The 24,329-nt window shown below is 41.9% G+C and overlaps 1 protein-coding gene across 3 annotated transcripts in view; it reads left to right on the top strand.

The window, feature by feature from the left end:
* Nucleotides 1-673: 673 nt before the first annotated feature.
* LOC116806872 (nipped-B-like protein) overlaps nucleotides 674-24,329 on the top strand; it is a 162,934-nt gene continuing 139,278 nt past the window's right edge. Inside the window, exon 1 of one of the 3 annotated variants that reach the window (XM_032744674.3) lies at nucleotides 674-1,136. The gene's annotated coding sequence lies outside the window, so the exon portion shown is untranslated. The remainder of the gene's footprint in view (nucleotides 1,137-24,329) is intronic. The other 2 variants (XM_032744675.3, XM_032744673.3) reach the window with 2 other exon arrangements.

Genomic DNA, 24,329 nt, shown 5'->3' with positions numbered 1-24,329 from the left:
CCTATTTACACCCACACAGATGAACACGAGCGGTAACAGAAACTCCAGGAAGCGTCTCAGATCTGACATATCTCATCCACGGGGACAGAGGTAAAGGAGGACGGGACTGCCACCTTTGTGAGTTCATTCTAAGACGCCTTTTTAAGCCCGCCTCCTAGGAAGTGTTATTTTGCAGTCCTCCTTCCTATCATCCTTAAGGAAGGCAAAAATGAAACCCAAAACGTGTTCTTTTCAACGGTCAATTCATCACAAATCACTAGCTGCCTTCCTTTCAGCGCAGGCTTAAGCATAAACTCCGGTCTTCTTCACCAGAAGGGGCGAGAAGAAAGAAACTGAGGCAGTAGTTGAAGTGCTGGGGAAGGGGAGAGAGTCACGCAGCGGAGACTCATTTGTGCCCGCTGCTGCTAGGCGAGGCAAGGCGGAGGGAATCACTCTAGCTGTAGCAGAGCTACGAAGGGAGCGGCGGGGAGCAACGCAGTAACGGCGGCGGAAGCGACGCTAGTTGAGTGAGTAAGAAAGGGGAAGTTGTTGGTGTTTGGCGCCGGTGGAGGGAGTAATTCCTGCAGCTGCACTTCCGGTCGGCATTTTGTTCTGAGAGGGAGCGAGAGACACACACAGGGGATTCTTTCCTTTTCTTTCCCCCTCTCCTCCTCTTCTTCTTCCTCTTCCCGGCCCCCCCCCCCCCCCCCCCCCCGTTACCGACTCACGGCTTACTCCGCTCAGGCCGTTCCCTCCCCCATCCTCTTGCACTCGCATGTATAGAGGGAGCAGCGGCCCCTTGGCAGCTGCCCTGCCCTCCCCTCCCCCACCCCTACCCGGAGGCTTGGAATGTGTCTCGGAACCGGTTTGGTTCGGCCCGTGTTGATGCTGTGAAGCAGGCTCGGGGAAAAGGGGATTTGTCTTGGCCGCTCACCCCCTGGCTCTACATGTTCGCTGCACTGAGGAGGAGACGGAAGAGGAGACAGCCCCCCTCCCGGCCCGGATTATTGTTGTTATATTATCTCCCATCCTCCTCCTGCTCCGCGGTGGCGGCGGCCGCGGCCTAGCAGCAGCGACAGCTCCTCTGAGGAGGGAGGGGGCGGATTTCTCTCCCCCTCTCTCGGATTCTCGTCGGATTCGGACGCCGATTTGCTCAGGTAATCCCCATTCATCTCCCCTTCCTCTATCTGCCTTCTCTAGCAGCAGGCCGGGCCTCCCGGCCCAGCACTGCCTGGAGCAAAGGGGATTACCTGCTGTCCGGGATAGAGGGCAGTAAGTGGTGACCGGAGGTGTTTATTTCGCAGCCCCCCTTCCTGCTCGGTCGGGTTTGGCGGAGGAGATTAGTTCTTTCCGAGCTACCGGGAGGCCCAGGCCCGGCGGAGGGCGCAGGCCCATCGGCCAGCGCATTTACTCCAGTTCGGGGATTAGAAAGACGAAGTTTCTCAGTAACAGGCCTCAATCTGGAGAGGAGCAGGATGAGGAAACAATACAATTAGCCGCAAATGTGCACTGATCCTTTGCCATATTTACAAGTTTTGAAGTTGGGGGCGAAGTAAGTGGAGGAGTAGGGAAAGAGAGACAATGTAAATACCCAGGAACAAAATTACCAGCTCTCTTCGCTATTACCTTGTCTTTTTAACCAACTCTGTTCTGAACATTTAAAACTTCGAAGGCACATGGATTTATAATGTAGAGGTTTAATTTCTACATAATATAGCAATTGATTAGTGTGTTAACCACTGACTATTTATAGCATAAAGCTAGCGCTTGTGACATGATTGACATAACACGGATGCCCGCAGACCTAGAAAATACAGATAGACAAGCATATTGTGTCTGGTACTCCACACAATGTCCATGTGCATGTGCTGTATACATTACAGGAATATGTATTAAATGCAGATGAAATACTATTTTATACTCTTAACAAACAGAAAATGGGAGAGGGGTCATATGTAGAGTGCTATGTTTATGACGTTTCAGGGGTCAAGGTGAAGATGAGAGCTTAGCCTAAGTATTTGAGAATCAATAGTAAATTTAATTAAGTGAAAAGCGAGGAGCATTTAAAAAGTGTCATAATTTCTTATCAGGCCCTATTCCTTTGCGATCCTGAGGTCATTATTGGCTGTTTATGTCCACGATGTTTAAGTATGTAATTAGTTGTAATTTTAACAGGTCAAATGTGTTTTGTAAATGACGATTGAGTAAATGTCAGATCTTTCTTTATAAATGGTAGCTAATTTAGAGTAAGGTAAATCTTGGACTTACTGTGTGGTAGAGTTCAGAGTGTTATTAAAAGTTGAGGTAGATTTAAAATAAACACCTTGTGAAGTAATAAAAATGCTCATACAGAAATTACATAATTGAGGGAAATTTTAAGATACCAAGTTTCATATAGAAAAGAAATTTGTAAATGGCAAACAAGTATCAACATAACAGAATTTATCTATTTTTCAGTAATTTTTTAGTTGTTTAGACAGATCTTGTAATAATAAGTGGTAATGAATTTCTGGTATGTTGTGTTTAGAGTCTTATAAACTCTGCTATCGTGTCTTTGAGTACCCATATACTTGTTTAAAAGGGTGAAGTCAATATAGCTGTCATGTAGATGGTGTGTTTTTAATGCTGTAATTCTGTGTAGTACTCAGTAGTGTGTCCGTGATTTGTATTGGTCAGAGAGCAGTTTGAATTTTAAAAAGCCTGAAGATCCTGCTAAGCCCCAATTCCTCCCTTCCTCTCCCCCCCTCTCCCCCTCTCCCCCTCTCCCTTTCCTGTCTTTGTGCTGCCTGGTCCTGTTGAACGCTGCAACAGGGCCTCAGGCCTATGTGTGTGGAGGGGATCCATTTACACGTTGAAAAACCAGCTTTTTAATTTTAAACTTTGTGAATTGCAGAGGGAGCCATTAGTTGTCTCTAACTGCCTCTATGTCTGTGTGTAGCCGCATTGCTGTTTTCTTTTGGTTGCTTTACAGGACAGAAAGTAGTTTTAGTTCTTGGGTAGTTTCATCATCAAGAAGGGACATGAGCTCATTTGTTTCTTTTGTCCACCCTTCATTTTAATAAAAAATGGGTTAACTAAGCCATTGTTTAAACTTTTCTGACTTATTTACGGAGGTTTGCTTTAAATATATATAAGAGCAGGAAATAAGCTACTGTAGTTATGAAGTCCCTGTCAAGTTTATCTTGCCTGGATTGTGTTTATGATGTGCTCTTTTTTTTCTTAAATCAGAAAACATGCACTTTTCTGGTATGAAAAATAGGTGTATTTATAGAAGGAAACTTAAAATTAAGCCTATTTTGTAATGAGGTTTTTTTTGTTTGTTTTATTTGTTCTGAGTCATGTGTGGCTAATCCTGAATTAGTTGCACCATCACAGTTTATGTAGTTGTAAATTTTTTGTCATAAAAATATATTTAGCATGCAGAAATACCTAATGTGGAAATGTTTATAAGATGACTTATTTTTTGTTTAGATTGTATTTTTAACACATTTAAAGCGTGTGTGTATGCAAAGCAAGAACCATCACTTTCATACTCCTTTTGCCCTAGTGTTAGGAGTCTATATTGGTCTACTCTTTATCACAAAAGTGAACTGCTTAAGGAGGATGTAGTCATTTTATTCATGTTATGGAAATACAAAATTAATTATTCTCAAGGTGTTGTAGCAATTATTTCAATTGAAAGAGGAAAATATTTTCTTCTTGTTATTTTTATTTTGTGCTTTTGACTGCTGTGTACAGTTTGAATGTTTCCTGTGTACAGATTTTATTTCTTTACTTCTTTAAAACTGTCCTTTAAAGCTGTTTTTATGCTTCTTGTTTTAAAATAATTTTTTAACATTTCGATTTCGGAGAAACAGAACAGCATTAGAGAAGCAAAATTATACCCCTAAATAACTAAAAAAGTAAACATTGAAAAACTTTTTTTCATATTAAACTCTCTAAGTTGGGAAAATTATAGAAAAAATGTATTGCTTTTAGTATGTGTATTAGTTGGTTCTAAGTGGTTTTCCAATTGGAAATCTCAAAATTCTTTAAATGGCTAGATATTTTCTTTTTCAGATTATTTCTCTGTCTTGATTTGAAGCACTTTATTTCCTGAAGGTATGTGTATGTATAGACAGGCAATGCATTTTACAGGAGCAGTTAAAAAATCCTGGGCTGCAGTCAGGGACTCTGATAAGGAAACAGCAGACTAGAATTGCAGAAACAAACTTAATCCAGCTCTCTTCCCTGTACTCTGGGCTTTTAACTACATTACTGTATTTCCCCCTTACCCTTCTGGTCCCAGTTCAGTGCTTTATACAGTGCATGGGAAATCATAGCTGGCTGGTATACTGTTATAACCCACTTGATATATTTGTTTTTCTTCATAATTGTGCAGCCTACTGCTTTGCCTGCTGTATGCCATGCAAATAGTTCACGAATGCTGAAGTGTTTCAATCTATGAATTTATAGGAATGATCTCAAAATACATCTGTACTTTACAAACATTGGAGGTTTTTTTTTTTGCACATCTATTAAATATTTTCATTTTACAGATGGAAGACTGAAACTGAGTCAAATAGCAAGTTAACACAAGATTTATAAGCAATTTTCAATTTGATATACTTTATTCTTGAGATTTGTAGAGTTACTTTACAGCACTTAGGAAGTTCATAGCATTGTTTTCTTTGACTTAGTGGTTGTGAATGCCCTGCATTTCAACATATCAAGCTCATTGTTTCTCATGGTAGATTCCTAAGAAGTAGAGAATGGGTTTTTGCCAATGGCCTTAAAACATCTATTCAGTTTCAGCTGTCTTGATCATGCCAAGAGCTGGACAAGAATAAATTTTCTGTCCTGAAAAATTAAAAAGAATCATCTTCCATAATGTGAAGAAACTAAAATCTCTTAAAGTTTATCAGTAAGAACAGAGACAAGAACTAGATAGTGACCTAAATCTCACAAGTAATTAAACGGTGTGTCTGCAATATTGAAAGCAATTAATTTCCAGCAGGAACTAGCAACCCTGGAGAGAATCCTAAGCATTGGTTATTGGCTGTTAGGAAAAGAACTCTGTCGTAGCATGGGTCCCTGCCAGGTAATAATTAGTATTGACTCCATGATTCCAGAAGGCTGATCAATTGCTTTTTAATACTATACTTATTAAGAAACCCATCACCCTTACAGACAGTCTGATACAGTTTTGACCTAATTGGTCCTTGAATCCAAACACCATCACCATTGGCCAATTAAGAAATCACCCTTTGATAAACAAGTGTCCATAACACATTCCACATGTTCACAACAACAGGTGCAGCAAGTGAAGATAAGAATTGTTTCTCATTATTTTCTCTGATCTTCTCACAGCCTTCCCCAGGACAATGCCTGGGAAAGTTGTGCCTGTTGCTCTCTGTGGCCAGAGAGCTGCTGCCACAGCTCCCCCTTTTGTGATTAAAGAAAAAAAGCAGTGTTTGCAGTCCTCTGCAGGGCCCTTTGCAGGAAGGAGAACAAACACAGCTCAAGAGGTCCCCCCAGCAATTTGCTAGTTGTCAATCAGAACATCAATCAGATGCTGACTTAGAATGATCAGGGAGATTCTCTACCTGTAGAATATCTATTTATATCATATCATTGAGACAGGGTTTACAATATTAGAAAACCAAACAATGCAATAAATGATCATTGTTTTAAAGTTCAAACAGCTGAGTTTCAGGAGAAGATCTATTAACTGGAGATATTGATCTTTGACATCCCTGAATGTCCTTCTTGGTCCTGAAACAGAGAACTGCTGAATCCTGAAATAGAGAACAGGTGAAGAAGTTTACTAACAACAATTAGAAATCAATCAGATAATGCACATAATCAGTAACACATGTGACATTATATAATTATCAGGCACTATAGCACTGACTGTCATCCCAGAGTCTGCAACAGCTGATAAACCTCAAGTCAGCAGAGTTGGAAATCATGTCCAGATCATGATTTTCCAAACTTCCTTTGAAAGTAGGCTCAGCTGTCATATATATATGTGGTCAAATTGCCAAACCAATATGACTTGAATCCTTTGGATGCAGAAAACCTCTGGGTTGATAGTCAATCATCCCCATCCAGGTAGAGTTAGGACCTGGCCGCAGCCCAAGCTCTAACTGGAGGGTGTCATTTGACACATTTCCTAAACAAGGTTCTTAAGAAAAACCGTTATGAGTTAATAAATGGTTGAGATATCCTTTATTTCTATATGTTTCTGTGTAAAACTGTTATCAAATTCAGAGGTACTGAGAAAAAAATCTCTGGAATGCCATGGCCACGGCCTTTAATTCAACCACTTGGGCCGAGGCTGACTCGTGGCCTTCCAGCACATTGAGCTGTCGGTGAATACGGTAGCTCTTCCCCCCCCCCCCCCTTTTTTTTTTTTTCCAGTAGGCCAGCAGCGACGGCGGGCCGTAGGATCCAGCCACGGTGGGTGGGGCGGGGGACTCGGCCCCGGCGGGCGGGCCAAGGGACCCAGACCCGGCGGGCGGGACGGCGACACCGCCTCTGCCGAGCCCAGATTAATTCGGCTTGTTCCCTTCTCCCAGTTTTGCGCTGGTGTAATCTGGGGCCCCTGAATCTGGGGTCCCTGGGACAGCCCGTGCTCATCCCAGGACGAGCGATTCACTTCCGCCTTCTCCTTCACCGCCCGTTCCCACCATGCTGCCAATGTCTCGGCAATCCCCCCGGCGTTTCGCCCTTCCCCCGCTCCTCCCGGGCAGGGACCAAGCCACAGCCTCTCGCCTTCCGCCCCGCGAATGGGAGCGGGACACACGGGATGCTCCAAGGCACGGCAGGGAAGGTGCTGGTTCCAGGGGAATGTTGATCTTCAGATTTCGCGGCACGGTCGGGCCGGCGCCCAGCTGCGAGGGCATGCCCTTGCTGAGGGACAGGCTGTTGGTGCTCGCTCCTGTCCCTGTCCGTGTTCCCTGGCAACTTGAAGGGAGCAACGGGGCGGGCTGAGGATCTTCTTCAGCGCCACAACTCGCGTCCCGGATGGGAGCCGGGCCGGCTGGAGCCGGCGGGGGAGCATCCCCGGTCGGCGCTGCGCGCACCACTGTTGATGAACCGGCTGCAGGCTGCGGTGCAGGGAGGCTGGATGTGCTCTCTGGCGTGGGGGGGGGCTGGCCGCTGTCGTGGAACCGGCTGCCTCCCTTGTCGGCTGCGGAGGCGGCTCCACCCCCACCTGCGGTGCAGGATAGGGGAAACCCAGCGGCGGGGCCGATCCACACGCCACACGGGGGGAAAGAGGACGAGGCGATTGTCCCGTTTGCGTTGGTGAAGACAAAGGGGCAGGAGCGACCGCGGCTCCGGTCGGAGCAATTGCTGACTGTAAAAGCGGAGCCGTTAAAGGCTTCGGTCCTTCCTGCGCATGCGCCAGGAAACCAGGAGAGAGCTGCTCTGGGTCCTCTGTGGGCAATGCCTCCCACCCCCGCAGTACGGAGGGGCAAGGAACCAGCGGCGGCCGTCCGTGAAAGGATCGTTCCCCGGCTGGCTGCGGTGGAGAGGCCGATGGCTACCCGCCTGGGGGGAGGCGTTCCTCCAAGTCCGATTGGGACGTGCCTACCGAGGTGGATTCTCTTTCCCATGGGGTCCGGCCCCTTAGTGCTCTGGAAAGCATTGACCAGATCGGTAGTAGTCGAGGTACACTCGCATCTCCCCTCCTGAGTCCCTCCCAGAGACAGAGACCCAGTGAGGTCTCCACATCCACGGGGAAACCATGAACTTTTGCTCAGCTGAAAAACCTGTAGAGAGCCTCTTCTGACATAGGGAGTCTCTTATGACGAATCATAACTTTCCACACCGCAAGGGTTTCCTCTTCTGACATAGAAAATTGGATGCCCATTTCTGCAGGCACCTTTTCCCAACCGCAAGCCCATCCCGGGTCGCAGGCAGTGCTATTGTTGGGAAATCTGTTCCCCGCCCCAGCCCTCAGGCTACGAGGCCAAAACGCGGTCGCAAGGGACTGATCTTCTCCAGGAAGACGCAAGGAAAGGTTAATGTTACCTTTCCGGGGAAGCAGAAGGTGTCCGGTTACGAGCAGGCTGCGCCGGGCACCGCGGGTCCTAGCGGGGGCCCGACGACGTCCCGGCGAAATCCCAACGAAGTCTCGGCGGGGTCCCGGCGGGGTCCCGAGGCGGTTCCGCCCATCCTGCGACTCCACGAAGGGTTGCCAGATGCGATTTCTGTGAGGGTTCAGCAGACCCCCCCCCCTCCCCCCCGTTTTCAGCCTCGGCTGCGAACTTGGCTGGATCCATTAGGGTCCTGTTTCTTCAGCCTAGGCTGCACCAAGCGTTGGGGTTCACCACTTGTAGAAGGGTGTTTTTTATTATTACCCCGGCCGGATAATAATTAGCATTGACTCCATGATTCCAGAAGGCTGATCAATTGCTTTATTATACTATACTATACTATACTAATTAAGAAACCCATCACCCTTACAGACAGTCTGATACAGTTTTACCTAACTGGTCCTTGAATCCAAACACCATCACCATTGGCCAATTAAGAAATCACCCTTTGGTAAACAAGTGTCCATAACACATTCCACATGTTCACAACAACAGGTGCAGCAAGTGAAGATAAGAATTGTTTCTCATTATTTTCTCTGATCTTCTCACAGCCTTCCCCAGGACAATGCCTGGGAAAGTTGTGCCTGTTGCTCTCTGTGGCCAGAGAGCTGCTGCCACAGAACTCATCCTCAAACAAATAGTTGTTGTAGTTGGTGTAAACTGGTTGAATGGAAACCTCTGCAGCCTAGTGGTCAGACTATTTAATTCTGATGTCAATTTGTTGTCCAGCTGCTGTATGGCTCTTTTAGGAAAGCAAGACTGTTCACAGGTATAGTAAGCATGTTCCTAACCAGAACATTTCTTTTGGGATGTAGGAAGATCAGGTCCAAATGTCTAATCTGTATCAGACAGAGAAGTTGTTGAGCTTTTCTTCCACCATCAGTCTTTTTATGTTCTAATCATGTGCTCCAGGCATGACCCAGAGGCTGTGGGTATATTATGGAACAGGTAGGATTTAAAATTATTTCTTTCCTTGTGATAGAAAATTTTTTTTTTTAAGAAGAGTTATTTTTTTAGAAATTGTCAGTTTCCAGCAAAAGTTCTCTTGGATAGAAATATTTTTAAAATTTATTTGATCTATTACCGATTTTATTCAATTTCCTTAGTAAAAAAATGTAATGTCCCAAAGAAAGCATCTCCTTTTTTGTGTAATTCTGATTTGTTTAATGATATATATGTCGTGCCATATATGAGGCAGGGATCCTGTGAATAGCAAAACCAATCTATGAGCATTGAATGAATGACTATTATAATGCACAAGGGACTGAATTGTAGGTGTAAGTAACCATCATTTTCACATTTCTTCATACTTGAGTGCTTGGTTTTATAGGTCTGATTTTTTTCTATATTTTTAAAAATAATGTAATTTATCAAGCTTCTTGAATGTAAACACATCTGTGATAAGGGTTGCACTATCTCTCATGTTTGAGCTAACAATCTCTCCGCTGTGTTGACCAGGCACTCAGAGAGGATTAGGTGATGAGTACTTTGTTTTTAACTTTTTCTTTTCAGATCTTAGGTTTTGATAGAGGGTGTTCTACTGTCTTGTATGTTATTTTCCATTTAATTATGTTGCTTCCTCTTTTTCTCCAGATATGCTTTCTGGATATTAATGATAGGGGATGTTATGCTTTAAGCCCAGCTGGAAACTAAGCCCCACGAAGCTGCTCCCCTCCCTTCACCCCTTTGGGTGAGAGAGATAAAAGGCAGAAATTCTGAGTTGAGATAAGGACAATTTACTGGGAACAGCAATGAAATAAGAAAAATGAACAGCGACAACAACAATATTTATAACAAAAGTATACAAAAAGTTTTCAAAAAGAGGGTGTTTTACATCCAAAAAATGCTCACCAAGCCTGAGCTGACCCGGCACCGCACACCCTCGAGACAAAGAACAAAATTGCCCCCAGACCTTCTGCACACATGTTTTTCCCCCAAGCCTGAGACAATGAAAAACAGTGGCTGACAAACCCTCTGGTCAGGACAAGCATTACCCCACTTCTCCATTTGCTGCTTACTTCACTTGGAAAAGGAAGAGAAGGGCTACAGACCTGCTGTGCCACCTTTTTCTTTCCCCAAAGTCACGCCCTCTTCTTGGAAGTAAGAATCCTTTACTTCTGCCCCCTAGCAATGATGTGCAAGGTATAAAATAACAACCTAGACATGCCCACATGACTCCAGGCTTCACCAGTCCTTGGCCAAAACTAGGACGGGTGACAATTTAGAGATCCCTCATTGGATGCTGCATACAGTAACTACCTTCACATATATAGAAAAAATAAGCTGAAACATGCTTTTTGCAGTCTATAAGCTGGGAAAATTTTGATAAGCCTAATAAGACTGTGATGAGAATTCATGGACAGTGCCTTGTGCAGATCTAAAATCAGTTTGATTTTCAATTTTTTTCTTAAAGAGAAAACTAAAAATCTGCCTGATGATTTGTCTGTTAAACTCCTAGTTCAAACTGAGACTGTTGGTTTTTTTTTTTTACTACAGTACATGCTAGGTGGTTTTGTTTTGTTTTGTTTTTTAATAAAAGGAAATGATTCTTTTTCTTTTCTGCTAGTATTTCTAGTGATGGTTTGTTATTCCTGGCAGGTTCCTTAAAGACTGTTATTGAGGCATAATCTGTAATACAGAAAAACTTCAGTATATCCTATGAAAACTTCGCAGTTATAAGCAATTCCTAGAATTATCTGTTCCATTTTACTAAACTTTCATAGCATCATAGAATGGTTTGGGTTGGAAGGGACCTTCAGGACCATCTCATTCCAACCCCCTGCCAGGGACAGGGACACCTTCTACTAGACCAGGTTGCTCCAAGCCCCATCCAACCTGGCATTGAACACTTCCAGGGATGGGGCAGCCACAGCTTCTCTGGGCAACCTGTGCCAGTGTATCACCACTCCAATAATGAAGAATTTCTTCCCAATATCACATCTAAACCTCTTTCAGTTTGAAGCCATTCCCCCTTGTCCTGTCACTCCATCTCCTTGTAAATAGTCCCTCGAGCTTTCTTGTAGACTCCCTTCAGGTACTGGAAGGTTCTCTAAGGTCTCCCCAGAGCCTTCTCTTCTCCAGGGTGAACAGCCCCAGCTCTCTCAGCCTGTCTTAATAGATGTGATCCAGCCCTCTAAACATCTTCATGGCCCTCCTCTGGAGTCACTCCCAACAGGTCGAGGTCCTTATGTTGGGGGCCCCAGACTAGAAGCAGTATTCCAGGTGAAATCTTATGAGTGGAGCAGAGGGGCAGAATCATGGTATCATTTAGGTTAGAAAAGAACTCTAAGATCATCAAGTCCAACCATTAACCCATCACTGCCAGGTCTACCACTAAACCATGTCCTCAAGATCCACATCTACATATTTTTTAAATGCCTTCAGGGATGGTGACTCTACCACTGCCCTAGGCAGCCTATTCCAGTGCTTGATAACACTTTCTGTGAAGAAATTTTTCCGAATATCCAGTATAAACCTTCCCTAGACCAACTTGAGGTCATTTCCTCTTGTCCTATTGCTTGTTCCCTGCGAGAAGAGCCCAACCCCCACCTGGCTTCACCCTCCTTTCAGGGAGTTGTAGAGATTAAGAAGGTCCCCTCTGAGCCTCCTTTTCTCCAGGCTAAACACCCCCAGCTTCCTCAGACACTTCTTGTGCTCCAGACACAGCTTTGTTGCCCTTCTCTGGACTCGCTCCAGCACCACAATGTCTTTCTTGCAATGAGGGGCTCAGAATTGGACACAGCACTTGAGGTGTGGCCTCACCAGTGCCAAGTACAGAGGGACAATCACTGCCTTGGTCCTGCTGGTCACACCATTTCTGATCCAAGCCAGGATGCCATTGTCCTTCTTGCCCACCTGGGCACACACTGGCTCATGTTCAGCTGCTGTCACTCAGCACCTCCAGGTCCTTTTCCTGTGGGCAGCTTTCCAGCCGCTCTGCCCCAGCCTGGAGCTGCATAGGGTTGGGACCTAAGAGCAGGACCTGGCACTTGGCCTTGTTGAACCTCATACAATTGTCCTTGTCCTATTGCTCCAGCCTGTCCAGATCCCTCTGCAGAGCTTTCCTGTCCTCCATCAGATCAACACTCCCACCCAACTTGGTGCCCTCTGTAAACTTACTGAGGTTGCACTTGATCCCCTTGTCTAGGTCATCAATGAAGATGTTAAATAGGACTGGCCCCCATACTGAGCTTTGGGGAACTCCACTGGTGACTGGCTGCCAACTGGATGTAGCTCCATTCCCCACCACTCTCTGGGCCTGGCCATCCATACAGTTCCTAGCCCAGTGAAGAGAGCACCTGTCCAACCCATGGGCTGCCAGCTTTTCCAGGAAATGCTCTGGGAGACAGCATCAAAGACTTTACTGAAGTGCACATAGTCACACATACAGCCTTTCCCTCACACACTAGGTGAGTCACCTGGTCATAAAAGGAGATCAGGTTGGTCAAGCAGGACCTGCCTTTCCTAAACCCCTGCTGGCTGGGCCTGATACCCTGGTTGTCCTGCACATGCCACATAATCACACTCAAAATGATCCATTCCATCTTCCCAGGTACTGCGGTCAGGCTGACAAGCCTGTAGCTCCCTGGATCCTCCTTCTGACCCTTGTTATAGATGGCTGTAACATTTGCCAATTTCCAGTCACCTGGGACCTCCTCAGTTGGCCAGGACTGCTGGCAAATGATGCAAAGTGGCTCAGTGAGCAGTTCTACCAGTTCCCTCAGTACTCTTGAATGTATCCTATTCAGCCCCATGGCCTTGTGTGGGTCTAAGTGGTGTAGCAGGTCACTGACCATTCTCTCCTGGGTTATGGGGGTCTTCATTCTGTTTTCCATCCCTGTCTTCCAGCTCTGAGGGTCAAGTACTTTGATGAAAACTGGTCTTGGTATTACAGACTGAGGCAAAGAAGGCATTAAGCACCTCAGCCTTTTCCTCATCGTTTGTCACTGTTTACCTCCACATCAAGTACAGGATGGAGATTCTTCTTGGCCCTCCTTTTGTTGCTGATGTATTTGTAGAACCACTTTTTGTAGTCTTTTACAGCCGTAGCCAGATGAACTTCTAGCTGGGCTTTGGCCCTTCGAATTTTCTCCCTGCATGACCTCACAACATCCTTGTGGTCCTACTGAACTTCCTGCCTCTTTTTCCAGAGGTGATGCACTCTCTTGTTCTCCCTGAGTTCCATTCAAAGCTCTCTGTTTGGCCAGGCCGGTCTTCCCTGATGGCTTGTCTTTTGGCATATGGGGACAGCCTGCTCTTGCTCCTTTCAGATTTCTTTTTTAAAGCACATTCCACTTTCCTGGAGCCCTTTGCCCTTCAGGACTGCCTCCCAAGTGACTCTCTCATCCAGGCTCCCAAACAGGCCAGTCTGCATTCTGGAAGTCCTAGGTGGCAGTTCTGCTGATCCCCCTGCTTACTTCTTTGAGAACAGAAAATTATCATTTCATGATCACTGTGCCCAAGATGGCCTCCAATTATCACATCCCACACCAGCCCTTCTCTGTTCAAAAACAGCAGGTCCAGTGGGGCAGAATAATATGGTAATTTTTAGTTTAGTGGTATGGACAGACTGCTGTCATTTAAGGCAGGATGTGGTAATTTACTTTTGATTGCTCTATAATTTATTAAATGTGAGACCACTTAGCTATTTAGGTGGGGTGACAAATCTAGGAATAAATTATTTACTTGAAATAGCTTTTTCTTACTTCTGCCACTAGTGTGGCTTACAGCTTTGATGATTTTAGACAGAGAATGCGAGTAAAAATTATTTTAATAAAAAAAGGTATGTATATTAATCGACAACCTAGACACGTTAATTTTTCTGTTATGAATGTATAATATTAATTTCTTGCATATTTCTTTGGCTTTTCCTGTCATTGCTATATTTAAATTTGATTCCCCCCTTTTACTGTCCTTATTGACATGGTGATGTCATGTCTTCTTCGGCTTTTTTAAATTATAAGAATTAGAAGTTTTTTTCATATTTCTATATTGCCACTTTCAGATTGCATATGTTATGTTGAAAAATTATCCCTTTGTGATTGAGTGGAAGAAAAGCAGCAAAACCAAACCACATCAGAAATGACAGAATTTTTAAATGCTTGTTCTTCAGAAATTTGATCATACGTTTTATTTTGTAAAGGTAATTTAAAAAAAGATAGAAAGGAAAAAGAGGTTTAAGGATACTGTCATTGTATTAACCTTATTCCTTGTTCACAGAATTCAAGCATTTTGCTAAAAGCTGAAAACAACTACTGCATTTTAATGGACAAGTGTTTCTCCCTGTCTACATTTTTTATTGATTGAACGTTATTGCTTATTACCTTCTAAAACCCAAACAACTCTCTATTCCCTCACAGGCCAGTGAACAATTCTGCAAGACCCATAAATATTTCTGAGAAGTACTGCTACTGAAGCCTGGCCCTATTCATAGAAGTGCTACTTATTTTCTAGTATTTACTAGTGATGTTATTCATGAGTCATAAATCATCTTGGGTCATTAAACTTTTTGAAGAGGATTACCTGACAGTGTAGGAGGCATTGCCCAAATATTTCTGAAGTTTCACCCAGAGGCCCTTACTGCTTTGAAGGCATGCATGCATAGTTTGGATTAGGAGGTCAGGATGTTCACTAAATAGAATTCAAGTTAGAGAAGAGCTTGCCATTAATATCTGAAATAGGAGCCTGTACAAAATGAACCATTTTCATTGGAAAGTGAGGATTCAATTTGAAGTATGCTATGTATTCATGAGTGCTGTCTACACAGTGTTAGATAATGGGTTAACCATCTACATATATACAGATATTTTAGAGGTCAGCTAGTGAGGTTAGTTTTTTTTTTTTTTGTCAGTGTATTCAGTAGACCAAAACTTTCAATTAACTGGTATGGGTCTGATGGCAACTGAAACATCAGCTGGAGTTTGGTTCTCCAGAGACCAACGGGGGTGTTTTGTATACAGTTTAAAATTAGAAATATTAGTAACTTGTTTAAGTCTTAGATTTTTTTTTTTCTGCAGTAGTACCAGGGAAAAAAAACAGTGCTTGCCAGTGTTATGCTGCTGTATTGCAGAAGGTGTAAGGTAAGGTTTTGTGGACTGCGCAACAATGTGTTAGAAATTCTTAAGTCAATTTGAATGGTGGATGTTATAGTAACTGTATATCTTTATTTTAAAGTGGATATCATATATGGGTTTATTTAAAATTCAGTTTATTTTACATTGTTGTTGCATGTGATTTTTGGCATATTGATGCTTGTCATTGAAAAATTATCTTGCTAGAGGTTGGGCTATAATAGCTGAAGGCTTTTGTCTGGTACATGGGACCAGTAGGGTTTTTAAAAGTGGACTGAAAATTTGGATGTGAGTGTTTGAAGTGACCGATTTTCCCATGTAGACCAACTCTTGATAAGATGGTAGCAACAGGTGAAACAAAAAAAAAATCTACTTTAGGTCACCAAATAGTCTCTATAATACTTGGAGATGAGATGCCTTTCATAAGTGAATAATTTTCATAGTTGACGATCAAGGTTCCCATTACTTTTCCCTGTCTTTTTTTCCCCTTCTTTTTTTTCTTTTTCTTTGTAGCTATTTGGCCAAGTATATGTGGAGTCAGGTACACATCTCAAGTTTAAATTATTACTGTATAATATTTAGGAATTTGGAAATACTAGAAGGTTGGACAGTAGAATTTAGCACATCTGTGCTCTCAAAAATTTCATCACTTTGTCACCATTATTTCTACTAATACTTATGTTGAGTAAACCAGAGTGTTGCCCTCTTGTCCTGAGAGAGCAGAAGGAGCAGGATTAATCCTAGTTTCTTCTTGATCTTTGCATGAAGCAGTGGGGATAGTATAGAAAGAAACCTGGCCAATGAATAGAACTGAGAGAAAAGGAAAACAGTAAGACAGAATACGTGAATTTAAGGAAAGTTTTTTGCAAAATACTATTTTTGAACAGTTGGCAGTAGCAACAGTAGTAGGAAAGGAGGCATATTTGTTCTTGCTTTAGCAGTTGCAAATGCACAGGAAGCAGCAAAGGGAGATAAAGAAATGATTAGTGCTTTTTCCTGTTTCTCAATCCAACCCTTACTTGCATGAGAAATTTAATATATAGATTTCTTTTGAGTGCCCCCTTTCATAATAAGATTAGGCCATCTCCTAACCCTCCTATTTATTTACTATATTATCCTTTCCCATTGAAATTAATAACAGAGTGGTGTGAAAACCATAGGTTTCGGTGTCAGTAAGCCACTCAAACAATTCAGCTGTTACTTTAAATTTTTCCTGTGCTTTGTGTTAGCACCTGTAGTGCCATTACTTTCACTCAGCATCTCTGACTCTCAGGTTGTCCTGCATTTATTGTTTTTTATATTACTTTCTGTTTGCTCTTCCTATTTCCTGATGCATTAATTTAGAGAAAATCTTGGGACTAACTTTTGTCAACTGATCATACAACTTTTGCTCCCACTTTTCTGTTTATGTGCACAATATATTAAAAAAATTCAATTAATTTATGTTGTGAATGGTCTAAAAATAACAGTGAGGTGATTCAGACTCCCGTGTCTCTTATCCAAACTTACAATATGAAATACATATTTCAGGGCTGGTGCTCTTTAATGTTTTTTATAAATTATCTGGATACAGGAGTTGAATGTATGTTAAGCTTTCCATTGATACTAAACTAGGAGGAGCTGTTGACTCCCTTGAGGGTAGAGAGGCCTTACAGAGTAATCTAGATAGTCTAGAGGACTGGGCAACCACCAACCATATGAAGTTTAACAAGGGCAAGTGCTGGATTCTGCACCTGGGATGGGGCAACCCCAGGTGTATGGACAGACTGGGTAACAAGAGGCTGGAGAGCAGCACCATGAAAAAGGACCTGGGAGTCCTGGTAGATGACAAGTTGAATATGAGTCAGCAGTGTTCCCTGGCAGCCAGGAGGGTCAATCATGTCCTGGGGTGCATCAGGCACAGCATCGCTAGCAGGTCAAGGGAGGGGATTGTCCCACTCTGCTCTGCACTAAGGTGGCCTCACCTCAAGTCCTGGGGGCAGTTCTGGGTGCCACAATATAAAAAAAGATATAAAGTCATTAGAGAGCATTCAAAGGAGGGTGACCAAGATGGTGAAGGTCCTTGAGGGCAAGGTTTTCAAGTCACAGCTGAGGTCACTTGGTTTGTTCAGCCTGGAAGAGACTGAGGGGAGACCTCATCCAGTCCACAGATTCCTTGAGGGGGGCAGCATAAAGTAAATGAAATGGAAAGCTTGCTGATGTATAAAGCAGATGTTTTCTAGCACTAAACTTCCATTGTCAATGTGTGATAGCATAATAGTTTTGAATATTGATAGAGGTGTATTTTTACTTTTACTGTTTTTCAGTTGCAAAGCTTCAGGAAGTCACATGCAGTTACCTTAGCTTACCTGATGCACAGTAGCCTGAAAAGCAGCTCTATAGCTAGAATATTGACAATATATGGATAGAGAAAATCTTGATGACCACAGTTCTTCTACCAAGCTAAATTAAAACTCATTCAGCAATTCATCAGGAAAATAATAAAATCAATTCCTGAATTTAGCAGTTCTCAAAAATAATGAGAGTAGCTCATTACTTCAGCTGTGTAACTGCCTTTTAAACTGAAAGCTGCAATAACCGTTCAGTTTCAGGAAAGATGGGATAATTTGTGGATACATGAAGTAGGTAAGTATAGTTATGTTTACAAGTTTATATAAGTAGCGTATACAAGTTGTACCTTGTCTATGACAATCAACAAGTGTTCAATGCTTTTCAAAGAGAATATTGTTCACAAGAGATTTCAGGGTGGAGGATTGTCCTGATTTTCTGCCAGGACTGAGTTAATTTTTCACAGTATCTGTGAGGGGGCAAAGCCTGTAGCCATGTAAGCATGTCTAGGTTGTTATTCTATACCACTCAGATCATCACTGGGGGGTAGAGGTAAGGAATTCTTACAAGAAGGGTGTGTGGCTGGTGCTTGGGAGGAAAAGTATGGGTGCAGAGGGTCTCTGCCATTTTGTTTATTCTCTTGGGGCCCACTTCATGGGTTTGGGCTGGGTGAGAATTTTTTGGATGTAAATCACCCTTTTTTGTATACTTTTGTTATTATTATTGTTGCTGTTACAGTTTGTTTCTTATCTCATTTCTGTTTCCAGTTCTTATCTCAACCCATAATTTCTGCCGTTTGTCTCTCTCACTGGAGGGGCAGGGGGATGAGTGGCTTGTAGTTTTGGAGTGCCATTCCTAAACCACAACAAGGATGCAAAGGACTTGTGGTAAATCTTGGAAATGTACTTTGTATACAGAAGACAGAACAAAGCTTTTGGCTGTTAGTGTGAAGGGGGTGTCATGGTTTGACACTGGCACAATGCCAGCACCCCCATGAAAATGCAACCTCTCAATTGAATGCTGTGAAATGCGCTTAGGAACAGAACAGAGTAGGCCCAAGCTTAATAACAAAGGAAAAACTTTATTAAAATACTACTACTGTAAAAGGAAAAAAGAAAGAAAAACACACACTAAATCCAAAATGAAAACCTTCCAAAACATTCCTCTCCCCCCCCGAATTCCAACAAACCACAGTGAGACACAACTTGGACCCCCAATCAGGTTTCCACCATTCAGAGGATCAATACTCAATCCATTGAGGGAGAGAGGAGTCTCTCCTGTGCCACAGACCCCCCCCAAGAAACACAGCTGCCACTTCTTGTGTTTCCATGTCACACATGGCACTGCCCGGAGAAGAATTTGCCATGGTGACAACTCTCCTTTCCATGCACAGTGCTCTCACCACAGTGCATGATGGACAGACTGCTCTTAGGATTTTTTCCTTTCAAGGATGCTTTGCCAAGAGGGAAAAAACGACAGTTCAGTTTTTCACTTTTTGGGACCGCAGTCCCCCCCCCATTTCCCCCTGGGGCTGAGGGTCCAAGAACAAAGATCTCCTTCTCTTCTCCTTCTCTGAAGACAGGGAGCACCACCACAAACCTCCCCAACTTTTCTCTGCTCCCTCCACTCCTGTCTTTTCCCAGCTGCTGAAGCAGGTCTCTTGGCTCACCAGCAGCCTCCTAAAATACAGTCTCTCTTGGAGGAGAAAATAGGTTCAGTCTATGGCTAACAAGAAAAAGTCCAGCCAGAAGCCACTCCATCATCTTCCCCCCCCCAATCTTCTTTCCCTAACATCCCAGGTCCCAGGCTGTCTCTCTTCCTCTCTTTCAAACCGAGGAGGAATAATGTTTTCACAAAGCTTTCATTTCTCAAGGAAGGGTTAAAAGTCCGGACTCCCTGGATGGCTCTCGGCCCAGGCTCCACGCTGGGCACATTTCCCCCCCCTTTCTACTCTGCTGGAGTACTGTCGGCACTGTCACTGTCTCTTTCTCTTTCTCTCTCTCGACTCTGGGGGGAAAACGCGAACATCCCAGATTTCCTCCACCCTTCCATCTGCAGGGGGCCAGCCCGGTTCCAGTCCCTCCACCCTTCGGCCTTACCTCAGTCAGGCCGCCGCCTTCCCCTCCCCCACCCAGCCACCTGGCTGGGCAGGGGAGAGTCTGCACTGCACTCTGATCGGAACCCAAGAGAAAGTTCTCCTGGGAATTCTGCTTTCAACCCCTCTGTGTTCTCAGAGGCATGTCCAGTCTTCAATTGGTCATCCCAAGTGCCAATATCCAACCCCAATCACTGACTGGCTTGACCCTCTTCTCCTTCCGTGTCGACAGGGGGCTAATCACAGAGGGAACTGGCTTTATTGATGGCATGGAGGATGTGGAATGTGGCATGTTGTGAGACAGTGTGTAAGTGATAATGTAGCATCAAGTGGGGAAAAAGCTATGCCAAGTCTTAAAGTTGTAAGATAGTGGGGTAGAAATGGAAGCTGGTTGAAGGGAAAATATGAAAAAATGGACTCAAAATGCCGAGGAGACAATTGTAACAATGAAGTATGCTGTAGCCTGTGAGGACAAAAATGGTCTGAAACCAGAATATAAATTACATGATCATTAAAAAAAAAAAAAAAAAAAAAAGAAAAAAGGATGCTGACAAACTGGAGGAACTGTGACAGAGGGACACCAAAATGGTTAGGGGGCTGGAGCATGAAATGTAGAGGAAGAATGTTACTCGGTTCTTTTGAATGTTTTAAAGGTCTTTTAAGAGTTTTCTATGCCTTCTAATGTTTACATATTTCTACTAGAGTTCTCAAGCACTGTTCATGTAAACAATGATTATTTTACATTCTTTGTGGAAGGAGAAAATTGATAGTCTGTTAGTTTAACCAGTGTAGTTGGAGAGGTGTCAATTTCATCCTCCAGTCCACTATCACTTTTAGAATTCTATATATTACAAAGTCAGAAATAAAACTTCCTCTTTTTCTTCTTTTAGATCTTAGTGTGAGTGCGTGAGTTATTTTGTATTGTAGTTCGACAGAAGAATCTGAGGTAGCTGGGTTTGTTTACCGTGGTGAAAAAAAAGCTAAGAGGGCTTGAAATGTTGCCTTTAACTAGCTAATGACTGTTTATACAGAGGATGAAGACAAGTGTGTCTGAGGTGCATAACAAAAGAAGCTACAGTTGCTGCCTGCAGTAAGGGAAATACTGTTTGGATTTAAAGGGAAATAAATTCTCAGTGAATTTCCATCATTTGAGATATTCAGAAATACAGAATTTTCCATTGGCATGTATTGCAAAACTTTAAAGAAATGTTATAGTTGTGCATCGATTTTCTTAGTGTGTATTAAAGAAGTTTAGAGGTGTTTTAATTGTTTTTCAAAACCAAAAAAAGAGGCAAAAATTGTGTGATGTCAAGTTTTGTGCAAAATCGGCTACTTAATCAACAGGTATATTTCTTTCCAATTTTGTTTTATAAAGATTAGGAATCACCTGAGAATGTTCAAAGACAGAAGGTCAAGATTAAAAGTTGAAAAAAACTCCTGAATTGAATAGATTTTGGTCCAGTGTTTAGTCACTAAGTTTTCAGCCTGGTTAAGATCCAACCTAATTAAAAATTTTTAAAATGTAAGTAATTGAAGTACACAATTTCTTTTAGGAAACTATAATGCTACTACCAGCTAACAAATGACAGTCAAGAATTTGAAAACTACTCAAGTTACTACTTCCTCTCTATCACTATTTTGTTTAAAAAGATGTGTTGCAACCTAAAATGCTTTCCATTTGACAGAGCTGACCTACCAAACCCTTTTAATAGCTCTTGCTCTTCTATACATTTTTGAATACAATGGACTGTATCTAATATCAGCTTCTGCTTGAAACATTGAAAAGGCTGTGCTCACCAAAAAGAGTATAATTATAGGCGTACTTTTTGTTGCAATGGAAGTTGCATGAGGAATATGAAGTAAAGATGGGAAATAATAAATGTATGAACTGCTGAAGTAGTTCGGGGTTTTCCCTTTATGTTTGAATTTCTTAGTTAAGCTTAGTCTCATGACTGCTTCCAAGCAAAGTTATGATTTTACACTATAATTCTATGTTCACTTCTGCAGAACAAAAATAATTCAGTAGCTCTCAGTAGTATCAGTATCTTTGATGTTGAAAGGTTCATAAAGAAGATACTTGTTGTTTAAAAATATGTAATAAATTTCCTGAATAACTGGATTCTCCTTGATAGTTTTAGCTGCTTTCTTTTGCAGAACTGGTGAACATAACTGCAAAACTAATGTGTATTTTATATAGCTTAAGTTTTTGAAACATACCAATTTTTGGTTTAGATTTTGCTGCCTTATCAGTTGAACTTGATCTGGTACCCCTTTTTTAATGAGAAGGAGCTAGTAGTATTTTATTTTGAAACCAGGTGCAAGATTTCTTTCCATTCCCTTAAATTTTGTTCCCATGTTTTAAGGCAACAACTGAGCTGTCTCAACAGTAAGGCTCCTAAAACAGATTCTGTTTTGCATTAGTTCTCTAATGGAATAGCAGGAAATACACTTTCCCATAGAAAGTGGGTTTTTTTGGTGTTTTTTTTGGGTTGTTTTTTTTTTTTTTTGGTATAGCTTCAATGATGCATTGGGCAGTTGCCTTGAAAATCAGTAATTCTGAGATTTGCATTTTCCTCTTTGCCTGAAATAATGTACACTTGCTGATCATCCCAATGTTTTGTAAATATAATTTCATTTTCTGCAAATTTTTGAGACAGGTTGTGTTGCCTTAATGAATAGGCTTTTTCTTGATGCATAACTGATTTGTGTATGAAGGATGTGATATGGCCTCATTTTAAAGAGTTATTAGTGCTAAGGCACCTGAATTAAATATTTGAGATGCTATTTTAAAGTGGAGAACATTGTTTATAAGTATTTTTTAATTTTTATAGAAAATAAAATTAAAACGAAAAAGCTTCCTGTGCTTACAAGAAGGAAATGGCTTTAACAGAAAAAGATGTTAATGCTGTTCATTCTTTTCAGGAAACTATTCTAATGAATTTTCACCCTTTGTGATTCCAAGGTAACAAGAAAAGTAAACATTTCCTGCTAGACATTCATGTAGTATAGGTCAGGGAAGATGCATACTACCTGTAGGTATCTGCTCTCTGCACATTACTTAGTCTGGTTTGGTTTTGTTTGTTGTTTGCTTGTGTCAATTCCTCACCTCCTCAGGGAAGGGTTATTACAGGTACAAAGCACAATTATGCTTTATGTTAGTCTACCCTTGTAGAAACTGGGTGCACACCTGTGTTAGGAGACATCTTTCCTTGAATCCACAGACCTCATTTTTTGTATGCTTCCACCACCTTTATTGTGGCTTCTCTTCCCATTTACTGTGGTGTCACTGACACTACTAGCACATAGGCAGCAGAGGCATCAGTGTCATTGTTATAGAATAGAACAGCAGAGACCAAATCAGTGTGACAATAGCCACAGAGGAAGAAGCAGGTTGCTCTAAAACTTTTTTCTAAAGGTTGCTTTATATTCAGAAGCAACTCTCACTTGGTCCAGTACAGTACTTTTCACTAAAATTTCTTTTCTTACAGTAGCTGTAGTGATTTGAGCAGCTAATATTGGAATAGCTTTAGGAAAAAAAAACCAACATTGTGCTAATACTGGTTTAGAAGTTATGCTAAATAATTTTTGTCTCAAGCTTTTTAATTTTTCACTTGCTTTGTCAGCATTATTCAGTCTGTTGTGTGATCACTTTTTGAACTAAACATATTAATTTCACTAGTACACTGAATTTCATTTTTTGTGCTTCTGGGATTTCTGTCTCTCTTTTCAAACTTAATTTTTTGTAGACAGTATTGTAGGTGAAACTATTCTGTATATGCCATAAACTTTCTGGTTTTATAAATGCTGACGTGTTTAATGGGATTTTATCAGTAATAATGAGTCTTCTTGATTTCTGATAATAGCCCCCCCCCCCCCCTTCTCTCTGCCTCACCCCACATGCTGCCCTCCTTTTTTGTTGTTCAAGTTAGCTTAATATCATGTTTCCTGCATTACTATTTTAACCTTAGGCAGCTGCATTGGTGATTGATTACTGCTCACTTCCAATACTGACTTTTTCTGAGATTGAATTAGTGTTAAAATGCTTTATATTGTGATTGTGTATGATTCATTTTTCTGTGTAACTTAAGTGTTAGACTATGTTTTGGCAACCCTAACTCCTTCCTTAGTTTTTTTAAAAGCATTTTTATAAGTCTTTAATTCAGGAAACTTGTAGCAAAAGTATTGTCATTGTATCAAACTGTAGCTCTGGTATAGAAACCACAAATTTTCCCTCTTGTACCTAAATCTGTCTGATGTACTCAATCATGGCATTTTATTTGAATGAGAATGAGAGGATAATAATTCATTCTCTTTCTGCCTCTCTCATTCTTTAAGTGTGGGGATTTTAAAATTTTTAAGGACAGTTTATGAACTGATAACTAGCAGAGCTTCATGTAATAACTAATAAGAGTAGTAGTTTATTCCAAAATGTAGAAGCTTAAAACCGGTTGAGGCAAGGCTTCTTAAATTTATAATAACATGTTTTATGTTTTAAAAGAAGAGTTCACTGCTTACCTAAATTATAAAGTAGCAAATAAATAAGTTGTACTGGTTTACTTTGTGCAGCTGCAGAAATCAACTTTGAGCATAGTGCTGTGGTTATATCAGTACAATGCTATTCAACATATAAGAAATTAAAACATATTTTTAAAGTAGTTTCATCAAAACTAAAAATTTCTTAATATAAACTACATAAAACAGAACTGTCTTTAGCATGTTCTATTTAATACAATGTTTTAGAAAAATATAGCTATGGAGACTTGATATTTTAGC

Source organism: Taeniopygia guttata, chromosome W (genome assembly GCF_048771995.1).
Source record: "Taeniopygia guttata chromosome W, bTaeGut7.mat, whole genome shotgun sequence".
NCBI lineage: Eukaryota > Metazoa > Chordata > Aves > Passeriformes > Estrildidae > Taeniopygia > Taeniopygia guttata.
This window is presented reverse-complemented; position numbering and strand designations above follow the sequence as displayed.